The sequence below is a fragment of the Ammospiza nelsoni genome, chromosome 15, assembly GCF_027579445.1.
Source record: "Ammospiza nelsoni isolate bAmmNel1 chromosome 15, bAmmNel1.pri, whole genome shotgun sequence".
In the NCBI taxonomy this organism is placed as follows: Eukaryota; Metazoa; Chordata; class Aves; order Passeriformes; family Passerellidae; genus Ammospiza; species Ammospiza nelsoni.
In genome coordinates this window covers 1,981,839-2,002,263 of record NC_080647.1, presented here as the reverse complement: position 1 = coordinate 2,002,263, position 20,425 = coordinate 1,981,839, and the positions used below count along the sequence as shown (strand labels likewise).

Here is a 20,425-nt window from a genome sequence, read left to right as displayed (position 1 = left end):
CACCCTGACTGCTGAAATCAGTGATTTATAGAGGATGAATCCTTCCAGGTTTAACAGGCCCTGTTCCAAGGAGAGGGGTCTAAAGTGGGGTCAGATAAGAGGGAAAAACAGAACCAGCCCCAACCTCACCTGGCTTCTCAGAGCCTAGCACAGGCAAACAAATATCGAGCAAAATGACTGCTCAAAACAAATATTTTGGCAACTACAAAATGACATTTAAACATTGTGGTTAATTATTAGACTTCTGATGAACTCTAATTTGAATGAATCATTTCTATATTTCAGATTGTTTGTGAGTCAGAGGAAGAGCTGTTTACCAGGAGTGTTCAAAATACTTTGTCAATTTGCACAAATGACAACAAGCCAAAGCAAACACCAAAAAAAAAAAAAGGAAAATGAGAGTTTCTATGACTACAACCTTACAAATTCCACAAATTCCCCAAACCAAATGCAGATAATGAAAACCCCATTCACTTCAATACTTATCTAATATTAAATCATGTAGCTCTAAAGATTTGTATCTGGAACAAATCAGAACAATAGAATTTTGACCGTACTAGTTTACAAAGCAAAATAAATTACCACTGTTGGGCTGCATGGAAAGTCTAGATGTAATAAAAAGTAGCTAATTAACCCATTTATCACAAATACCAAACAGGCCAATGGTTTTTGTAATTATCAAGACAATTCAATTTTTGCTTTAGTGTGCAGGCTTGTTTGCCCAACTCAATTGGAGATCATCAAAATTACTTACAATACACTGTCTAGCAAAGCATGACAAAATTAGTCTGCTACAACCAATTAATTGAACTTAATAAAGCTTTTAAATTATTTTTGTTTATTACCATTGCTTTGGGGTTAATAATGTAGTCCTTTTTTGCTAGGAGGAATAATTAATATTTTTTAAAAGAAAATTAGATTTTGAGTGTGTTAAGATAGACCAACAACTCTCCCTAATGGGTAAATAGTAAATTATTTTTCAAAACCAATATTTAAACCAGTAATTTATTCCCCTAATAAAAGCTTCTGCATCGATGCAGTTGTGTGTACACATGCAGACAGATTATAGGCAGGACCTCATAATTCCAGGGATGATTGCTGAATTACTTCTCAACAAATATGTACTAATTAAAATTAATACTGATAAATAAACCCCTGTTGTCTTTTCTAATGGAGAGCAATCTGGCCATCACCACGTGGTGGACACTGCTCTATAAAGTTCCTTCAGGCAGGGCTGCAGTTCATCAGCCCCAGTGAGAAAGAAGCTGCTTTGATAAACAATGGTAGTGCCATTAACATGCAGATATTCAGATGTAGCCATGTTCATCCAAAGTATTAATGATGAGAAATTCTAAGGAAATTTATCATCTCCTTTAATATACATATTAAAAAACAACGCATTTACGGCTTTGAAAACTTTTTAGTTGCTCATCCATGACAGAAAAACGTCACTCTCCTCCCTACCTTGACAAACTTTTCCACCTGAAGAACTCCCGGCTTATTTTAGAATGAGCGAAGCCTGATCCCATTTGGGAATTATCAGAAATTTATGAGCACTTTCATACCTCTTCTGCAGAACTTCTGGAACAAGAGGCGAACGTTCCATTACTCACAGAAATATTCTCTGTATTTCACAGCAGCAGATTCTCCTCAGGACCTGGCCTGCAGAACCAGAGTCACCCTCACGTTTACTCCCCATTCCAGGGGGATTCTGAGACAAACCCAGAGTTGGTGAATTTTTCAGCCTTTCTGTCTCTAATCCACACAGTTCTGGCACCTGCTGAAAAACAGAGTGAAAGAACTTCCATGAAATGAGAAAAAACAGAATAGAATTTGTCCTGCTGGAGAAAATTGGAACATTTAAGTCTTCCATCTCCAGCTCAGTTTGAGACTTGAAATATAACATCATTATAACTTTATAGCTGGAATAGCCTGTTAAGATCACCTAACTATTGCTTTATTTGTGTACTATTTAATGTTAGAGTTTATCGCTCGAAATGTCAATTCTTATTTACAAGATTTTTCTCCTTCAGTAAATCTCATCTACAATAACTGTGTCATTATCTGCTGTCTGTTGCCTTCAGTAAAACAATTCTTTTTCCTACCAACTACTCAAAATGTTATATTATGAGAATAACCCAAAATGATGCAATTCATCAGTACAGAGTTATAAACAAATCAACTTTAAGGAAACCACTTTTTAGAAAACAGATTCAAAGAACAGAAAATAAGTAAAGTCTGCCAAGAAATGCTGATTTTAAAACTAAATACTTCTTCATGCAAATGAGGAATGAAAAACTGATAGGAAAGAAATGTTTCTCAATTACCTTATCCATGCAATTTAACTTCAAAGAGACTTCGTATTGTTATTTGTCAGACATTTGACAAATGATTCCTGGCTCGCCATGGCAGAAAATATCACAGCAATTATGGGAAATAGTTTTCCAGCAAAGAACCATTTCACAAGTAAAACACCGAACTCTGTTTCTATTGGGTTTTTATTATAGCTTCTCCAATTCTTCCTCAATCATTCATAACAGCTCAGCTTGATTAAACTTTGTGTTATCTCCAGAAAGTTGCTTTAATGTCTGGATTTTGCCAGGTAGAATGACCTGAAAGAATCCCCAGTGATAATCAGTCCTGCTTCGTACCGTCATCTCAAAATTTAAATTTGAGGAAAAAACCACAAAATCTACTTTTGGCTTTTTTTGTTGTTGGTGGTTTTTTGTTTTTTGGGGTTTTTTGATTTTTTTTTTTTAATTCCTATGATTAGTAGTGAAGGGAAGGAGAAATCCATTTGCTGTGCTTCCAGACCATTGAAAATTAGGCTTGAAGAACCCACAGGTTCCTAAACTTTATGGAGACACATAACACTCAAAGTACATTGAAATCTTCTCCAGGAGGTGCTTTCTCAGAGAAGAACTCCTGGTGATTTGCAGTGGTCAAGACATGAAATAGCCTCAGCTCACAGATTGGTATTTACACTGTGAAAGTCCAAAAGAAAATTTAACATCTCCTAAAAGGTGGAAAACGTTGTCTATACAAACTGATGGTTGTTAATTCCTTTTTTCCCAAGTTTTTCACACACATTCTGCCTCACAGAATGAGCTAGGTTGGGAAAGGCAGCCCTCCACAGTTTTGGGGGAGGTGATGCTACCTTCAAGTTGGGTGATCAGAGCTTCCACTGTTCCTTCACATTCCCAAAACATCTCAAGGCATAAAATTGGTTCTTGACGTTGCAAATCAAGCTGCTCACGCACATCACATTCACAGCTTTTCTTTAAATACCATCTGTCAGTTCTTAAAGTGGGGTGGAAACTGCTGCCTGCCTTCCTTGGAATGCTGAAGGGCCTGAATCTACAGAGAAATGCCTGAGAGCCAAACCATAAAGGTTGTGATATTCAGAACAACAAAATCACCTTATTTTTAAAATTATAACAGAAACCTAACCGTGGAGCTCAGAGTATTTTTAATTAATAAGCCTGACAACGACAGCGATCACGCTTTAACAAAAAACCGGGGAGTACAAATTATTTGTGAGATTAGTTTGCAACACGCTCATCAAAATTTTTGCAAAGTTTTAGAAAAGTCTCTGAGCAAGTGAGTTACTTCTTGTGCTAAGCATAATGAGCTATAATTGAAATGATTTGTTTCTTCCATTACAATGATGAGTATCACAGAGACACACTGCAGATACAAGCAAACATTTGAATTCTCTATCAATAACGTGCTCTTACTTTGCTGCATTTCATTAGATAGACAGTCACCTGAGTTATTATAAAGCAAGAAATTACCCAGGCTTAAACCCAAAGCAACTTCAATTATCCCTTTATTCCAGGCATTTGAGGTACTTAGTTATTCTTTCAGATTCTATTAAGACATTATTGCTGCTTTATTGCCAGTAAAACAGTATGTTTTCAAGGCTTTCTAATAAGGTGCCAAAGGAACATCTGTATGTGCAACAAGCTGTTTGGTGTTTCCCTGGGAGATTTGTCACTTGTGCTGAGTTCAACAAAACCCATACATCTGTGGCTAGAAATGTGTGTGCTAGGACATGCACTACACTGTGCTGTGTTCATATTTCATATTTATAAATATTCATTGGGGAAATTTCCATGCAAATATCATTAGCGGTGGTCTGTCTTCTGTAAATAAGCTTTTAGAGTACAAATCACATTTGGAGGGTTATTAGAGCTTCCAAAAGCAAAGGCATCTCAAGGATTCTTACTTCTCAAAGGCAAAAGCACTTTTGAAGCCCACGTTTATTGGTTATTGCTGCTGGGGTCATCAGCTTCCAGTTCTGATGGAGTTCCACCAAAGGATCATTTCCCAATGCAATTTTCTCTGTCTCTAGCCCAATACCTGCTTCTCCAAAACTCTGCAGGAAAGCAGCAAGAAATGGTGGATCTGGCCCTCAAAGGATTGCTGGGAGTCTTTGCAGAACCTGCTCTCCAAGTTAGACTCCAAGGACTAAGAAATGAAATAAAGACAGAGGACAGGAGTGTGATGCTGGTTATTGCAGAGATTCTGCTGCATAACCAGGGACATGCAGCATGACAAACACCACAGCTCCAGAACGATATAAAGAACCATTCAGGACTGAAATCTTTCCCTCTTTACAGAAAAAAAGGGTGTTAAAAAAGCAATATTTCACCATGGACGAATGCTGAAGGGTCAAAGCAGAGCAGCGCAATGCTCCCTTCCCAATGGACCCAAGGAAGTTTGATGTAAAAATGCTCCCAGTGTACTTGACTAAAAATCCTATTTATTCCATCTCAGAGGTTTGTAAAAGTTTACTCATGGTCATTAAACAGAAGCATTTAAGAGATAACAGGCAGAAAAAAGCATCTTGGTGGTTATAATGGAATGAGCCTTCCCTGCTCTCTGTGAAAAACACAATTTCTCTTAGGTTACCTCTAATAGAAATTAACAAAACACAAACACTTTGAAGGTTTCCTATTTAAAAAAAAATAAATCTGAGAATTTCCTAAAAATACATGAGTATCAAGATCAAAAACAAACAACAGAAACCCCACCAAAACCCCAAACCAAAAATGCACATTTAAATCAGAGAGCCAGACTGGAAATGGAAGCAGAAATAAATCAATGTATCACTTTGGTACTTCTTCCCATTTAGAGTTTGTCTTGGTTGGATGCATTTAATGCTGGTATTAACCACAACCCAGAGCAGTGGCCGGATTACACTGGGGATCCAAGAGCAATGACATTTTCACAGCTCCTTCAGCTGAGAACAAGCAAGCTCTCCTCCAACAAGATGGCAATCACATCCAGGAATTTCTGTCCCACTAATATTTTGGTTTTCCCTCAACCTTTCCACCCAGGCAGAAGCATCAGAATCCAAAAATATCTAACAATAAATCAGCATAAACGTTCTGCATGTTCTGCTCACTTCTGGTCTGGCTGTTGTTGATGTTTTTATTTACATAATTAATTACCACAGAAGCTCTAACAAAATAATAAACACTCAATAATTCAAAATATTTACCAAAAAAATCAATTATTTCAATCACACACAGGCTCTGAGTTGCTTTATAGTCACCGTTCCTATAAAAGTGAAATGTCTGAGTCACTCTCACTTTGATTATAATTGGGAAATGAAAGTACTGTGACTCTTAGTCTAATTACTTATTTAAGTAATTGCCTTTAAGAACCATAATGATTCAGTGTCTGCTTATCTAAAAATATGTTTCCACGACCAAATCATTTGTGCTAACAGCCAGCAAACTTTGTGAATTATGAACATCTGTCCACAAACGCACACGAGATAAGGATGCACAATGGCCAATGCCAGTGGGGAAAAGGGAAATGCAGCAGGTTAAGGAAGCAGCACGAGGGGCTGTGGGGTTCCAAGAGTGAGATTTGGGCTGGCACTGCAGCAGAGCTACACCCCAGTAATTCTGTTTACCTGCACAGCTCTGCAGATGTTCCCTCTGCTTCTCTCACCTCCAACAGCAGCGATGGGCTGGTGCAACTGCCAGCAAGAAAAACATCTTGGAAGTACCCTGAGAGTGAGAGGTTCTGCTCTTCTCATGTTTGCCATCTTTGTTTCTGCCTAAATTGCTTTAAAAAAAAAAAGGCATTTTTATTAATTTCTTCACTAGAACATACTGTGCTGACAACTTGGAATAAACACTGAATAAAGCAGATGAAGGCTGAATAAAGTAGATGTCAATGAAACCACCAGGAAGAAGAAATTAAGAAAAGTTAAGAAATTATAAAAATTATACAAATTCTAAAAAAGTTAAGAAATAAAGTTAAGAAATTATATCAATATAAAGTTTGATTCCATTAACAATTCCAAGGCTATAGTCCTATCAAGTGTCCTAAATTACAACATTATTGCAATTCATCTGGCATTACCAGTCAGATCCTGCCAGCATGTGGCCTGTACACAGTTCAGGCTTAATTAATTCCTCCCAACTTCTATTGCCCTGAAGAACAGTTCCAAAGAATAATCCCAGAGGACCAAAGCATTGCAATTCAAGAATTCACATGAGATTGGTGTAACTCTTACAGAGACCAATTACACGAAAGCAAAAAAAAGTTATCTTGAATATCATATGGCAGCATGAAAAATTAGCTCTCTAAAATTTGAATGTAAGAAATGAAGATTTTTCTAAAGTGAAATAATAACCTGTGATATCCAAGTGTTTTCAGTGTATAAGCAAAACTACTTCCTGCACATTGCATTTATTTAATTAATAATACATTTAATATTTATTTGTAGCACTGATTATGGAAATGGTGTGGTTTATACTCCCTACTGATTGTGCTGAAATGCCATCCATTCTTCCCCAATCCTAGAGAGGTTTTCAAAACAGTGACAAACACAGCTTTGACTCCCAGGATGGGCAATATTCCAATAACACAGACCACAGGATTATGAGTTACATATCCAAATTGGAGTCATAAATCCAGTGGTGGAAAAACAAAATCAAGTTCTCCCATTTTAGTAAACTCACAGTGAGATCTACAGCACAGGTACACTGATTTCTGTAGCATGGACCTAAATAAACATCCTGTGTGCTTTCTTCTGAGGGAAAGGAGAACCTAAACAAAAAGAAAAGGTGAATATCAGTCATCTTCTCACTGATCTCATGAAAACTCAAATATGTATGCTGATAGATGGATGTGTTTGGGAACACAGAACATTCTAAAAGACACCTAAAGTTAGCAGAAGGTGTAAATATTTGCAGAAAACCTCCCCTATTACAGCATTATTAAGCTATTGTATTATTTGATACAATTTTCCTGTCTTTCCTAATTTGCTAGGAACTGTACTCACTTCAGCTGGAAAAAAAATACTGTAAATTTAGAGGTGCAATTTTCCCATCTTGTATTCCCAGGAAAAAGAAATACCCATTGAATAACTACACACATTCTACAGCTGTAAACCCCTTACAATACAGTCTATTTTTACAGAAGATTTATTCCTCCTATTCACAATTCCTGGTTTATTTATTTTTTTTTTTATTAGTTATGCCAGATAACCAATTGCCAAGGAATTCATAGCTTGTAAGGCCTGGAAGTAATGCATCTTAATTTCACTGTGGACTTTTCTTTCTTTCTCACCTGAACAGAGAAATACCAAATCACTGAAATTTATTATCCAGAAATCCTTGCCTATTGGAGACACTTTAGCAAAAAAGCCAATTTATTTAAATTAAATAAACCCCAGCATTTATCAAGCAGTTTTTCAAAGCCAGGTCAGCACCAGTGAAGATGCATAGTCCACTTTACATTTTCATATTTAGAAAGCTTGAAATCCATTTACATCAATGAGCAGAGCCACTTTGCATGAACTAAGAAGCAACAGCCCATGACAGCAGTCAATCTCAGAGTTTCTCATGTGGGAAGCATTCACAAGTCAATAGGACTCATTCCATAGAAACCCTGTGATTAAAATGAGCTCAAATTTTGCAATATGTCTGTATATCAGGAGGAGAAAGGTCTCTAGTGCCTTTTTCTTTTCTGTTTGTAGTTAATTTTCATGTCAAACCTTTAGTTTACACTACTTAAACAAGCAAACTACAGCAGAACAATGAGGAGGAAGCACAAGGTGTGATGGGGAGACGATTGCCACATAGGAGCTGCTTTTTGGGGAGCTGTGGAACAGAGCCAGGTAGGACTGAGCTGTTTGAAACAGCACAGAGGACAAATCCTGCTCCATAAAGAGAGGAACTGCCCAAAATTGGGACTTTACCATCCCTGGAAGTGTCCAAGGCCAGGTTGGAGCACCCTGGGCTGCTGGAAGGGTTCCCCGCCCATGGCTGGAACCTCAAGATCCCCTCCAACCCCAACCATTCCACGATCCTGAATGATTTCAAACTCCTTTACTGCCCTAATCAGGGTGGCAGTTCACCAAGGCACGGCCAGAGCTGTTTCTGGTGATGAAAATGGTGAGATTTGTGTCTGTGAGCAGCCCAGCAGGGCCCAGAGCCTGGCTGCTGGTGTTTGTGAGGCACCAGGGAGGGCACATCCACCCTCACAGCAGCAGGGAGAATTAATCAGACGTGGATGGATGTTCCTCTTTTAATTCCCATTTGCGTTTTCAAATAATTTTTCACATGATGAGTCCACAGCCCCTGCAGATTAGCATTTTATACTTAATAGACTAAGAATTTAGGGCACCCCAAGGGCTGATAATTAAGGTTAATAAGGTCTGTGGTCTGCTCCAGCCCATCTCCTTCGAGGTAAATAACTGGGTTCATACTGCTTTATATTACATTTTCCATCTCACTGATAAAATTAGCATTTCATAATCTGTGTAAACATCCCTCTAAAACTGTGGGGTTTGCTAGCCATGCTGGTATCACTTCAAAATCCAGATTCCCACCAAAGACAATTGGTTAAGGCTTGCAGACACGAATTTTAAATCATCTGTGCTATAACAAAATCTGGTTCTTGACACATCCTTTTGAGCACAGATCCCTCCTCTGGCATCTCCAAGTCTGCTCTAGATTTTCTATTAACCCTCCTGCTTTTCTGACTGCTGTAACTCCTAACTGACCAAACCACCTCACACTCATTATCCTCAAAACCTGTTCACTGAAGTTCAGAATAGTTTTATTCACTTTATTTTACATCAACTTTTCCCATGAAGCTCCAGCCTGCTCTGCAAGGGCTTTGGAAGAGATTATCCATGTGTGCATTTCCCTGCAGAACACACTGTAACTCCTGAGGATTTGAAAAGCTGCACAAGAAAAACTAAAAAAAAATGTCAGCTATAAAGCCTTATCTTCAGAATTTTGGTCATTCCAAGCAGAAATCCATTGGGCTCTTCACTGTCCTGACATGGAGGTCTTGGCTCTGGTTATTTTAGCTGTGCCCCCGTGTCTGGCAGCCCATCACTTTCAAAGCATTTGGATTAATGAGAAAAAACCATTCCATATCTATATATATATATTAATATTTAATCTATATCATCTATATCTATGTCTATATCATCTATATCTATTTACAGATATAGATGATATAGATGTAAAAACATTTATCTATGTAATGTATTTTTGTGGGTATTTATGGGGTGTTCTCTCCTTCCTCTTAGATTTTGAGTTGATCAAGCGAAGATACAGACAAATTATAATCTCTCTTTAGAAATAATCCAGCTTTAATCAAAACTCATCTAATTTCAGGAGATTACCCTAGTATTGAAGTAAACTACAAATCTGTAAACTTGCAATCGACCATCAAGGCTGTATTTGAGATGTATTTAAGCATTTGTGAAGGTTAAAGGGTAACTGTGTTGTACTTACCCAACCTGCCAGCATAATGAGCTGGCACCCCTTGAATATGCTTTGCATTATGTTCCTCCCACTTTGCAGCTTTTAAAACACAATGTTATTAGTGGATCTGTTAATCCAAGAAGAACACCAGAGCTAATTATGTGAAAAATGTTAAATTGCTGGGAAAATAAGTTACTGAAGTCAGCAGTTGTTCTTTTTCACACTCCCAGCACATCCCAGGATGGCATCTCGAGCAGCAATTAGTTTTGTCAGGGCAGCTGAAATCAAACACACCAAGATGTCATTTTTGCCATATTAAGAAACATTATTAATAAAGAAATTATAGCAAGTTGTCATAGACTACCCAATTACTGGAATAACAATCCTGTTCTCCCAAAACTCAGGGGAAGGTCTTCACAACACCGAGGTGGCAGAAGAAAACACTGAAATTCTTTTCACTTTCTTCAAGTGAAAAGGGAGCCAAGAGCATTGCTGTTGCTGCCTGGCTGCTTGGGAGTGTTGAGAACAGACAGAACAAGAACACAAAATTCATTTGTATCCTGCAAAAACTGGCATCAGATCAAAACCAGTTAGAGCCAAAGCTTTATATTTTATCCTGCATGCAGAGGCACATTAATAGTAACGACGAGGATGATGACAAAACATCTCCCACAACGTGACACAACCAAGCCTGGTATTGTAATTATAAAATACCAATGGTGTTCCTTGGCAAGGAATAATGTCTTGCCTCAGCAAACTTCCTGTAAGATTTCTCATGTTTGCTATCTGTTTATGCAACGTGAGGCTGCACAGAAGCTTAAATGTGACAAGATCCTCTTTATCTGCCCAGGTATTTCGTGCATCCTGATCACTGTGACACCCATCTGTCAAATATTAATTGTCGCTAATCCTGCTGCCAAGTCCTTATTAGAATCACAATAATTAAAGCAATTAACAATACAAATAAAATAAATTTCTTATCAATTAAGAGTTGAAATATTAGAAGCAATCGTCAACAGACATTAACTAGAAAAAAATGCACTAATTGATAGCAGAGCCCAAAATTGTTTAAATTATTAAGCTGGGAGTTTCTTCATATCAAGGACTCCAAAAACTAGCTGTGACACTTAATCATACAGAAATCCCTTTTGGATTTTTGTATAAACTGGTAACTTTAGGGGGAAAATATCTGAGATACTGAGAGGTTGCACTGAATTTCTCAAACATTTTTAGACAATAAATTATTTCAAATATTTAAATATTTGAATAACTTTAAAATAAGAAGCATTCTGAGAGAAACACATTGGCTTTGAATAAAAAACAAAACTTCAGTCAGTTCAAATGAATATTCTTCGGAGTGGGAAGGCAAGGCATGGAGTTGCAGCTGCAGAACACGTCCTGTTGCTTTCCCACACTTTCAGGTTCGAGGTTAATGCAGCAGGAACGGGGGTCACCCTCATCCAGTAACACAGATAACCCCTCCAAGCTTCTCACTGGCTCCAGTGGCTGCTACCTACGAGACTCAAATTAAAGCCACTTCCCCTTCCCTGGGGTTAATTGTGTGCTTTGCCTCCATAACTTTCCCCCGCTCAGAGCTCCTCTCCAAAGCGTGGAAAATGAAAATCACTGGTGAGGTTCTCAGCCACGGACACCAGGGGCAATGACCGGCTCATTAACAACTCATTTACTGCCTTCAAAGCCCAGCCATAGTTCAACCAATATTGATCAAACACATGCAAAGAAGAAAAGGACCTACAAGATAACAATCCCACTGGATTCACAAAGAGTTTTATAATAAATACTTTTCAACTTCACTGGTGACTCCTCCCGCGAATGAAATTTGTTATAAAAGTTTTTTCTTCTCATAATGTCACTGTGACTATCATCAGGGATTCAAAGGAACTGCATGCTTAGAAGAATTAAAATATTTATGCCATATTTCTCCCTCTCATCTCTGATAACTTCTCAAAGTGTAAACTAATCTGATAGCACCATGAATATTTATATATTGCTCGGCGGGGAAAATTAATGTAAATTAAACAACTGATAAGGCTGGTAATATTTGTGGTATCCATATTCTCACAAATCATTCCCATGTTAGCCTGGGCTCTAGGAAATGTTCCTGTTGGGCTGTCACACATCAGGGCTTGTTTGGCATCTGCAGAAAAGATCATTTCCTTGCAGGGAGCCGCAAATACAGACATCCAGTTCCAGCCTTTCAGAAATAGAAGTGGCAACCATGAAGAAATTATTCCATCTTTTGTATGCAGTAAAGCAGACAGTTCCTGTTAGGTTATATATCCTCTAAGATTACAGTTAGCACAGACAAAATTATTATCTGAAGCAATGGAAGTAAGAAAACAGATCTTCGGGAATGGATATTAAAAATAGAGGTGTTAAGCCAGATTCAAAACACCATGAAAAGCAGCTTTTAAGAAACCCAAAGAAAAGTTACACCTTCAAAAATTTTTATCAAATTTTTAACAAGATCTGCATTTTAATCACTTTTGGGAACACTTGACTTTGCTGGGCACTAAAGAACTGCTGATAATTTCAGTCAAAGAACGTGTCACTGAAGATGAAAGCCAAGAATGCAGCCTGAATTTGTGTCAGACAACAGCAAGGTGATATTTTGGATAGGATTAGCTTCATCTGTTTGGGCTCACAGCAGCCAACATCCCCAAAATTCACTCACATCACTGGAGTCCCACTCTGGAGGACTCTGAAATACTCAGATGTCATCCCCATTTCTATCAGACACTGTCAGGAGGAACCAAGATAAATCTTCAATTGTTTGAAAGTTTTATTTAATTTGTAGCGTTATTTGAGGAGGAGAATTCGTTTCTAAGCGTTCACAAATTTTTTTCTTATTTTCCTCATTAAGGGTGCTTAACCAGGGCAATGGGCAATTCTATATTTTCCATGAAACCCATAATTCTTGAAACTCATGGTTTTTTGCACAAACCCAAGTGTCACCCATACGAGTTGACTCCAAAAGCCAAAAATTGGTCCAGATAAAATTGTTCTCTGTGCCCTTCACTCCAAGGAATGGAATATGAGCACTCATCTAGCATTCACTTGGAGTTCTGCAGAAGAATGGACAGCTGGAAATTCGTGAATTTAATTCCTTTGGTTTTTGAGGGAATCAAGCACCAAGTTGCAGGGATCCTGGATGTGGTATTTGAAAATATCCTTCACAGCAAGCTTTTACCTGCACAATAATCTCCCAGCCTGTCCCAAGCTCCTTATGCAGTGTAGAACTGATTGGCTGCTACTGAACTCACTGCCCGGGCAGGATGGAAAGATCTAGAAGGAGAGTAAAATTCTGTCAAATTGATGTGTCCACATTTTGCAACACAGTGTAAAATGCACAGAGAAATGCTGTATCAAGCCTTTTCCCAAAACACACCCTACAAGGTTTCTTAAAGGTAATTCTCACCCTGAATACTGAAAACCGGAAACGTGAAATCCAAAACACAGGAAAGCAAAAGCACAATGAAATCTAAACAGTACAACAATCAGTGGAGGTTGGGAGAACTAATCTTGGCTTGGAGATATGACTAAAAGCATTTATTTCCATGCTTAGCAGTGCTAAAACCAGGGAGGAAAGGCATAAAATGCAATTAATAACTGTTCCTGTCTATGGTCTGTCTACCTTAATTTGCACTAGACAGTAAAAGTGTGGGACACTTCAACTCTCCAGCATAAACTGCATTTCATCTGGAACAGGAAAACAAAAGTGCCCAGCCTGCTCCAGGCTGAGCCCTGCCCTTGCCTTCCCCTGCTCACCTGCCTCCTGAGTGAGTTTCCCTATGAAATTTGTCTAAAAAAAGTCTAAATCTGTGAAATTTTGTCTAAACCAAAGCTGGGAGAGCCCAACCACAGCACTCCCTTTCCATGGTGTTTGAATGACTTTACACAAAGGAGGCCAAACAAATTTACTGCTGAACTTTGCTGATTTCCTTATAAAAAATAAAACGAGTCCTTAATCACTGGAGAAATTATCCAGGAATGTTTTAATGGTGAAGCACCTGAATTTGCCTGTAGTCCCATGGTGATTTCTCCTAAAATGTGTGGAACACACAAGGCTCAGAGCGTGAAATGGATAAATATGAAATGTGTGGCCCTAACAGACATCTCTGAAATGGTTTTGAAACACTAAACAAAGAAAAGTCACAGATTAATTTCTTCATAATGCTGTAAAATCACCCCAGAGGAATTAGAAATGTAAGAAAAAAGAGATTGTATTATGCTGTACTTAAAATTCCTCAGTATGAGATATTTAAACAAAGTACTTATCAAGACAGAGTAGTAGCTAAACAGATCATTCACCACAGGATTGAATAAACTTTTAATAACTTCTTAAATGCATGCTTTGAGACATAATAAAATTACTTCCTGGCATTAGAGACTTACCTGACGTATAGATAATCAATAACTGCCTGTTCCACGAAGACAGACCCAAAGTTACACTTCATTTAGACTTGGGCTTCTTGCTCCGCCTTATGAATCACCAGATTTACTCCACTGAATAAAAAAGTATTTATCTGAGATGCTGGAGGAGTGCAATTCTGAATAACTACACGGAAATAGAGGGAGGCTGGATGGCAAATGCCTTGCTAAGCCTCTTCCATCTCCAATTCCCAGCTCTCTCTGAGCAGGCACTTATCCTTGCTGAATTCTAGGGAGATCAGCACTGATCTACATGAAATCCATAAATTTAATATTAAAGAGTGGCTGTGTAGTACAATATCTGTTACAGCATTAAAAACTCCTACAACTCTCAGAAACTTTCTGCTGTTTAACAAATCTGGTCTGAGGGACTGGCTGAACTGAAAACGAGGGTTTGGATTTGAGAGCCAATTGTCAGTGATGGCAAAAAGAACAAAGGCCACAACTAATATTGGAAGGTCAAAGAAAACATAATAGAAACCAATTCCTTGAAAGGCTCACCCAGAGTGTAACAATTAGGAAAAGAAAAACACACAAAGAGGTTCCAGTCTGTTCCAGCAGCTCACCCTGCTCCAGGCCCAGCTGAGGGATTCCACTCTCCCATAGCAGCAAACAAACTCAGCCCAACACTGTCACAGACATCTTTTTATGAAAAATCCTTTCCTTAGGGTTTTTTTTTTCCTCCTGAGAAGCAGAGAGGCCTCAGGAACAAAATGCAGACAATGGTTATCTGCTGCTGTGGGATGCAACAGGTGCATCTGGCATTGGTCTCATGTGCTTGTTTCTAATTAATTAATGGCCAATCACAGTCAGCTGGCTCAGACTTCGACACATAAACCTTTGTTGTTCATTCCTTTCTATTATTAGCCAGCCTTCTGAGACAAAACCTTTTCTTCTATTCTTTTAGTATAGTTTTAATGTAATAAATATCTTAAAATAATACATCAAACCTTCTGAAACATGGAGTCAGATCCTCGTCTCTTCCCTCATCCTAAGACCCCTGTGAACACCATCACACAACATTGCAGGGTTTGTGCCATCACAGAAAGCACCAGAACTGGAAAAACAGCAGCTGTGGAACTGCCCAAACCCAACTGGCAGCACAGAGCAAAGTTACAAAATAGGGTTTCTAAAGGAGTAACTTAAATTTTACATGTATAAAACATTAGATGTTTAATTTTATTTCTTCACTGTAAACAAACATGAATCTATTTTTCTCCCATTTTTAATGCAAACAGAATGAGCCATGCCACGGCAGCATAGAGAGGCTTCAGCTGAGGCTGAAATTCCCCAAACAAAGGGCTGAATAAATATACTGTGAGCTTCTTTAGTCTTTTAGCAAGGACTTCATCCTTTTTTTTTTTTTTAAACTTTTTCCCTATTGGAACAGACTTAGCAGAGTTTAAAAGAAGAAACTGGAGCTGAACAGACTTAATCAGAAATAACATCCCGATTTAGCAGGCCAGGGCTCCTCTCAGACTGATGTCAAAATGTCAGATGATGTAAGTAGCCCACACTAAATGTATCAGTGGTTTAATAACAAGAAAATTGACTTCACTGCAGAGCTCGAGTCCAAGAGCCTTCAGTCTCAGTGCTTGGAGAGCAGCTTTTTGCTTTTTAAAGGTCATCTGATTTATCCTGCAGGATAAAACCAGGAGGTGAGAAACTGTAGAAAGGGAACACCAGAGCCTGTTCTGAGATTAAGGAAGCAAAACAATGACAAAACCAGGCCAGCCCTGAGCTGCATTCCTTGCTGTCCCGTGTTGGACACCATTCTGCACTCCCAGCAGCCGCAGAGGATGAGACACTCAGGTTGCTCTGAGTTATTTCCCAGAGCTGGTAATGCTCTGTAGGGTTCTCCTCTCACTGTGACACATCCAGAACACAGCAATGCAAAAGCTGTTGCTGAAGGGAAACTCAAGATCAAATCTCTGTGCACTGGCAAAGCAAAATGTGGCAGAGCAGGATTTGTTCAGTTCTTTTCCTGTGTAACGCTCCCAGGTTCTGGGGCAGGTCCTGCACACAGTGCCCAGGTCCAGGGGGAGATGCTGCTGCTGCTGCAGACACAGATGCACAACAAATGAAATGCTCAAAACAAAACACAGGGCTGGACCCTGATTGTTGTTAATTTCAGCACCACTCTGTAAACAAAAGCCATTTTTTGAAGTATAAAAGTAGGAACGCCTCTCAGCAGAAATTTTGTGACCACTGAAAGAATCAGGCAAGAAAAGAAAGCAGAGCCCGTATCTTGAAAAGAAAGAAGATATTATTCTGGGATAGATGCCTTTCTTTAATTTGTTTACACAATGTTTATTTCTTGACTGCCTGTCACTGAATCTCCTTGAATTATTTCTTTAAAAAGGCATTTTTCTGTATACACAAAGTTCAGTGTTACCTATCTATGGGCTAAGCAATGCTTTCAATCAGCTTTCACAAGCTGGAAAAGAACATTCCAGCATTCTCACTTTCCAGCAAAACACACTGATTTAGTTTCATTTTTATCTGGAGCCTTCCTGCTGTGAATTGCCCGAGTGCGTACACCATGTTTTCTGTTACAGTCCTGATATGAAAACCCTGATAACTTACACAATGGTTGCTGCTGATATTTTATATTGAGGAACAAAAATAGAACCAGACCCCAACAATGCATAAGACCATCAAGCCTTGCATTAAAATCAGTTTCTCCTGATGTGAGAAAACAATGAATCCTTTAAAAAAAGTAATATATACTGTTGCTTTTAAAAGCTACAGCCTTTTGCAGAGGTCAGGATGAGAAGTTTGATAAAGCACCAGAAGCTGTGGGTGGAGGCTGAGGAGCAGCTCCTTGCTGGGTGTGAAGCACATGCTGCTGCAATAACCTCAGAGTTCATTGGACCAAGGTGTTTTGTGCTCCCCTCTTTGGAAAACAGACAGAATATATTCACCAATTCCAAATATCACTGCTATAATGTCCTCTAAAGTTTGCTCGTTGCAGCAATCACCTTTCCAGTATAATTTATTAAATAGTGCCATCCAGTGGGAAGTGACTCTCAGCACAAGGAAATTCTAAAAACCCAAGTTAATTCTAAATTCTTACCATTGATGCAGCTGCAGAGAGTATTTCCACATTTTATCTTCTAAATAAGCTGAATTTTACAATAATCCTAACTTCCTGATGGTATTTTGGCATGCTTTCTGTAAAATACAGAGGCAATAAAAGCAGGAATTCTCTGTGAAAGGACACATTTAAAGGGCATGATGAGGTAGCAGTGCCAAACCTAAATCCTCTTAAATCCTTGACAGCATCCAAATACACGACAAGAGAGGTTACATTTTTCTCCAGAAGTTCTGAGTGTTCAGAGGGATGGGAAAATATTGACAAGGAGTGACCTGACTATTGATTTTAATTCATGTGTAACTGAACTCCCAGGAAAAAAGTGTCAGAATCATGAAAGAATTAACTCCCAAAGCACCTTTGTATTATTTGCTGTTGATGGAACACAAATACTGAGCACAAACATAAATTAAACCAAGAATCATTTGGAGGGAGACAAAAATCTGCTTTCCACTCACCTGTTGCTATTTTGTGTTTACAGACCCGCAGGATTTGGTGCCAAGAGAAAATACAGAAGTAAATTTCTGTGCAATTGGAAGAGCCATCAGCAACGTGAGAGCTCATTCCTCTCCCCTGCTTTATATTTCTCCATGAATTGCCAGCATGAATCACAGCTCTCTTCAGATAATGAAGTCTTAGAAATTTCACGATCTGCTGTAGCAATATAAATCTATATGGCCACCCCATTAGAAACACCTACCAGGGAACAAAATGTGCTTTCTGGAACTCATTCAATGCAAATAGTTCAGCTTTTTTTTTTTCCTTTTCTTTGCGTTTCACTACAGAAACTGTAAGATGATAAATGTCATGTGATAGCAAAAACCACCAGAGTTAGTTCTATATGTGTAAAGTATTCTGAGTAAAAGATAGTGCATGTGCAGAAAGGTTTTTGTATGAAAACAGGACACATCAGTACCAGAAAGAGAATTTAGAAATGGGTCCATAGTTTAGTATTCATATATCCATTTGAATTGTGCCAGAAAAGGGGAAATGAATGCATTTGCTGTCGAGAATAGAGTAAAAAAATAAAAGTACAAAGTAAAGCACCCAAGTCTTTTTAAATGGTAACAGTACCAGGTATTTCTTATATTACAATGTAAAAAAAAATCAAGTAAGTAGCAGTGGCCTGGATATTCACAGTTTCTCAAAGTAAGAGCAAAGTATTATATTCTCCTAAGATTACACATGAACAGAAAATGACTCCATCACCTTTGCTATCGCCTTCTTTTTTACTCCTCTATTATAGAGATTACAGTGGAGTTCAGCTCAGCCTGTTCAAAAAGTTCTTCATCGAGGCTTTGAGAACATTGCAGTTTTAATACATTTTAAAATTATCCAGGGACACTTGGAGACAGTCAAAAATGACAATTAGGTGTATTTGTAGATGTAGCAAGTTGTGTTCCCTCTCAAGCCTAACAAGCATTGCCCCATCTCCACTCCCTGGGTGGAATTCCCACCTTGCCCAACAGGAGATGCTGCTGAAGTCCTGGAGAATAAATTCCTTTCAGAAATGTTTCCAGCACAAATCCAACCCCCAACCCAGCTGCTGTGAAGAATAACTCTACCCCAGCCAAAACCATCACAAAAATGTGCCTGCATTGAGCTATGAATATTTTCTGTATGCAGTTTCTTAGGAATTGATTATCTCTTCATAAATTCTTCTCTATTTTTTTTTTTTTGCACCAAGGAAAATAAGCCAGAATATTAGTTACTCAAAATCTTGTACAAATTATTCTAATGGTAATCTTAATTAATTTAACCTTTTTATAGGCACAAAAATTTCAAGCAATTAGTTTCTTCTAATTGTGCCAACAGAATTAGTAATGTATTAATTATTATAGCATAAAAGTTGGAATAATGTAGCTGTTAATTAAACTCAAAATATTGCTAAATAATTATCCTCGAGAACATAATTTTTACTAATTAAAGCATTATTGCTAAATATAATTTCACAAGATATTTCATACAAGTATTCAGCTCTTGATTAAATTATCAGTTGAACAGAAACAGTCAGATGCTAGAAGTTCTGCAGTTTGGAAACAGTTATGGTTAGTTGACTATATATTTTACAAAGAAATGCTTCTGCCCTAAAAATGATTTGGCACTTGATAAAGGTTCAGCAGCAGCAGCACCCCCAGTGAATTCAATCCATCTACTCATCACTCAGAATAAAGAGGCAGGAAATAAATGCACTGGTATAGATGTCTATAAATATCTATCTATATAAATACATATAAATAAATAAAATATATAAATATCCATATAAAGAGTTTATAGAATAAACTATTTCAAGGTATTTTGTCAGATGAATTGTGCAGGATGGGGCAGAGGGCCTGGGCAGGGCTCTTGGTGGAGGAATTCCTCCTGCAGCATCTCCTCCCTGCCTGCAGCTGCTGCCAGCTGGGTGGAAACCAAATGGGATATAAAATCCACTCCACCAAGTCACCACACCGCAACAAAAAGAAGGAAAGGAAAAGTTTTCCCCAAAAATTGAAGTTTTCAGCACAGCCTGGTTCCTGTATTTCCATTTTTCCTCTATCCAGCCCCTTCTGGAATAAAAACCCACGGGCTCCAACCAGATCCATCAGCGCTGTGAAGTTTGTCCCCAGTTCTGGATTTTACAGAGGCAGAACCAAATCTCCCCACTCACCTCAGTCCCCACCAGAGCCAAATTTACCCAAGGGTTTGATGGCACAGTGCACTATCTCAGTTTTCCAGAATTCCTTGATTCAGCCAGACCCCCAAAGCTGCAGTGGTGACCTTGGCTTGGAAAGGATGGTGACAATCTTTGGTTTGGCCTCTGGGAATGCTGTGGGAGCTTCCCCAGGGGATAAGGGTTGTTCTGCTGCTTCAAATGAATAAACCCATCCCAAAAGTCATCCCATTATTGCCCCTTAGCATGCAGTAAAATGATCATAATTTTACCCTGTAGTTTTAGTTTGTAATTTGAATATCATGTCTGACATGAAGGAAGGAAAAACCAAAAATCTCTGCTTTGGATACCTTTTCACAACAAATTCCTGCAATAAAGACAGACCCTCCAAACCCATGAAAGCTGTTTTCGTGTTCAAACACAAGCTTCAGTGCTCCTGCCAGAATGAAGAGGTTCCCAAAGCAATCAGTATCATATTCC

The 20,425-nt window shown here is 38.4% G+C and overlaps 1 long non-coding RNA gene across 1 annotated transcript in view; it reads right to left on the bottom strand.

The window, feature by feature from the left end:
- Window positions 1–1,679: 1,679 nt before the first annotated feature.
- LOC132080228 (uncharacterized) overlaps window positions 1,680–20,425 on the bottom strand; it is an 85,904-nt gene continuing 67,158 nt past the window's right edge. Inside the window, exons 2-6 of the long non-coding RNA XR_009419535.1 lie at window positions 12,958–13,052; window positions 9,777–10,024; window positions 6,984–7,071; window positions 5,965–6,081; window positions 1,680–1,780 (exon numbers count right to left, since the gene is read on the bottom strand). This is a non-coding gene — a long non-coding RNA (uncharacterized LOC132080228). The remainder of the gene's footprint in view (window positions 1,781–5,964; window positions 6,082–6,983; window positions 7,072–9,776; window positions 10,025–12,957; window positions 13,053–20,425) is intronic.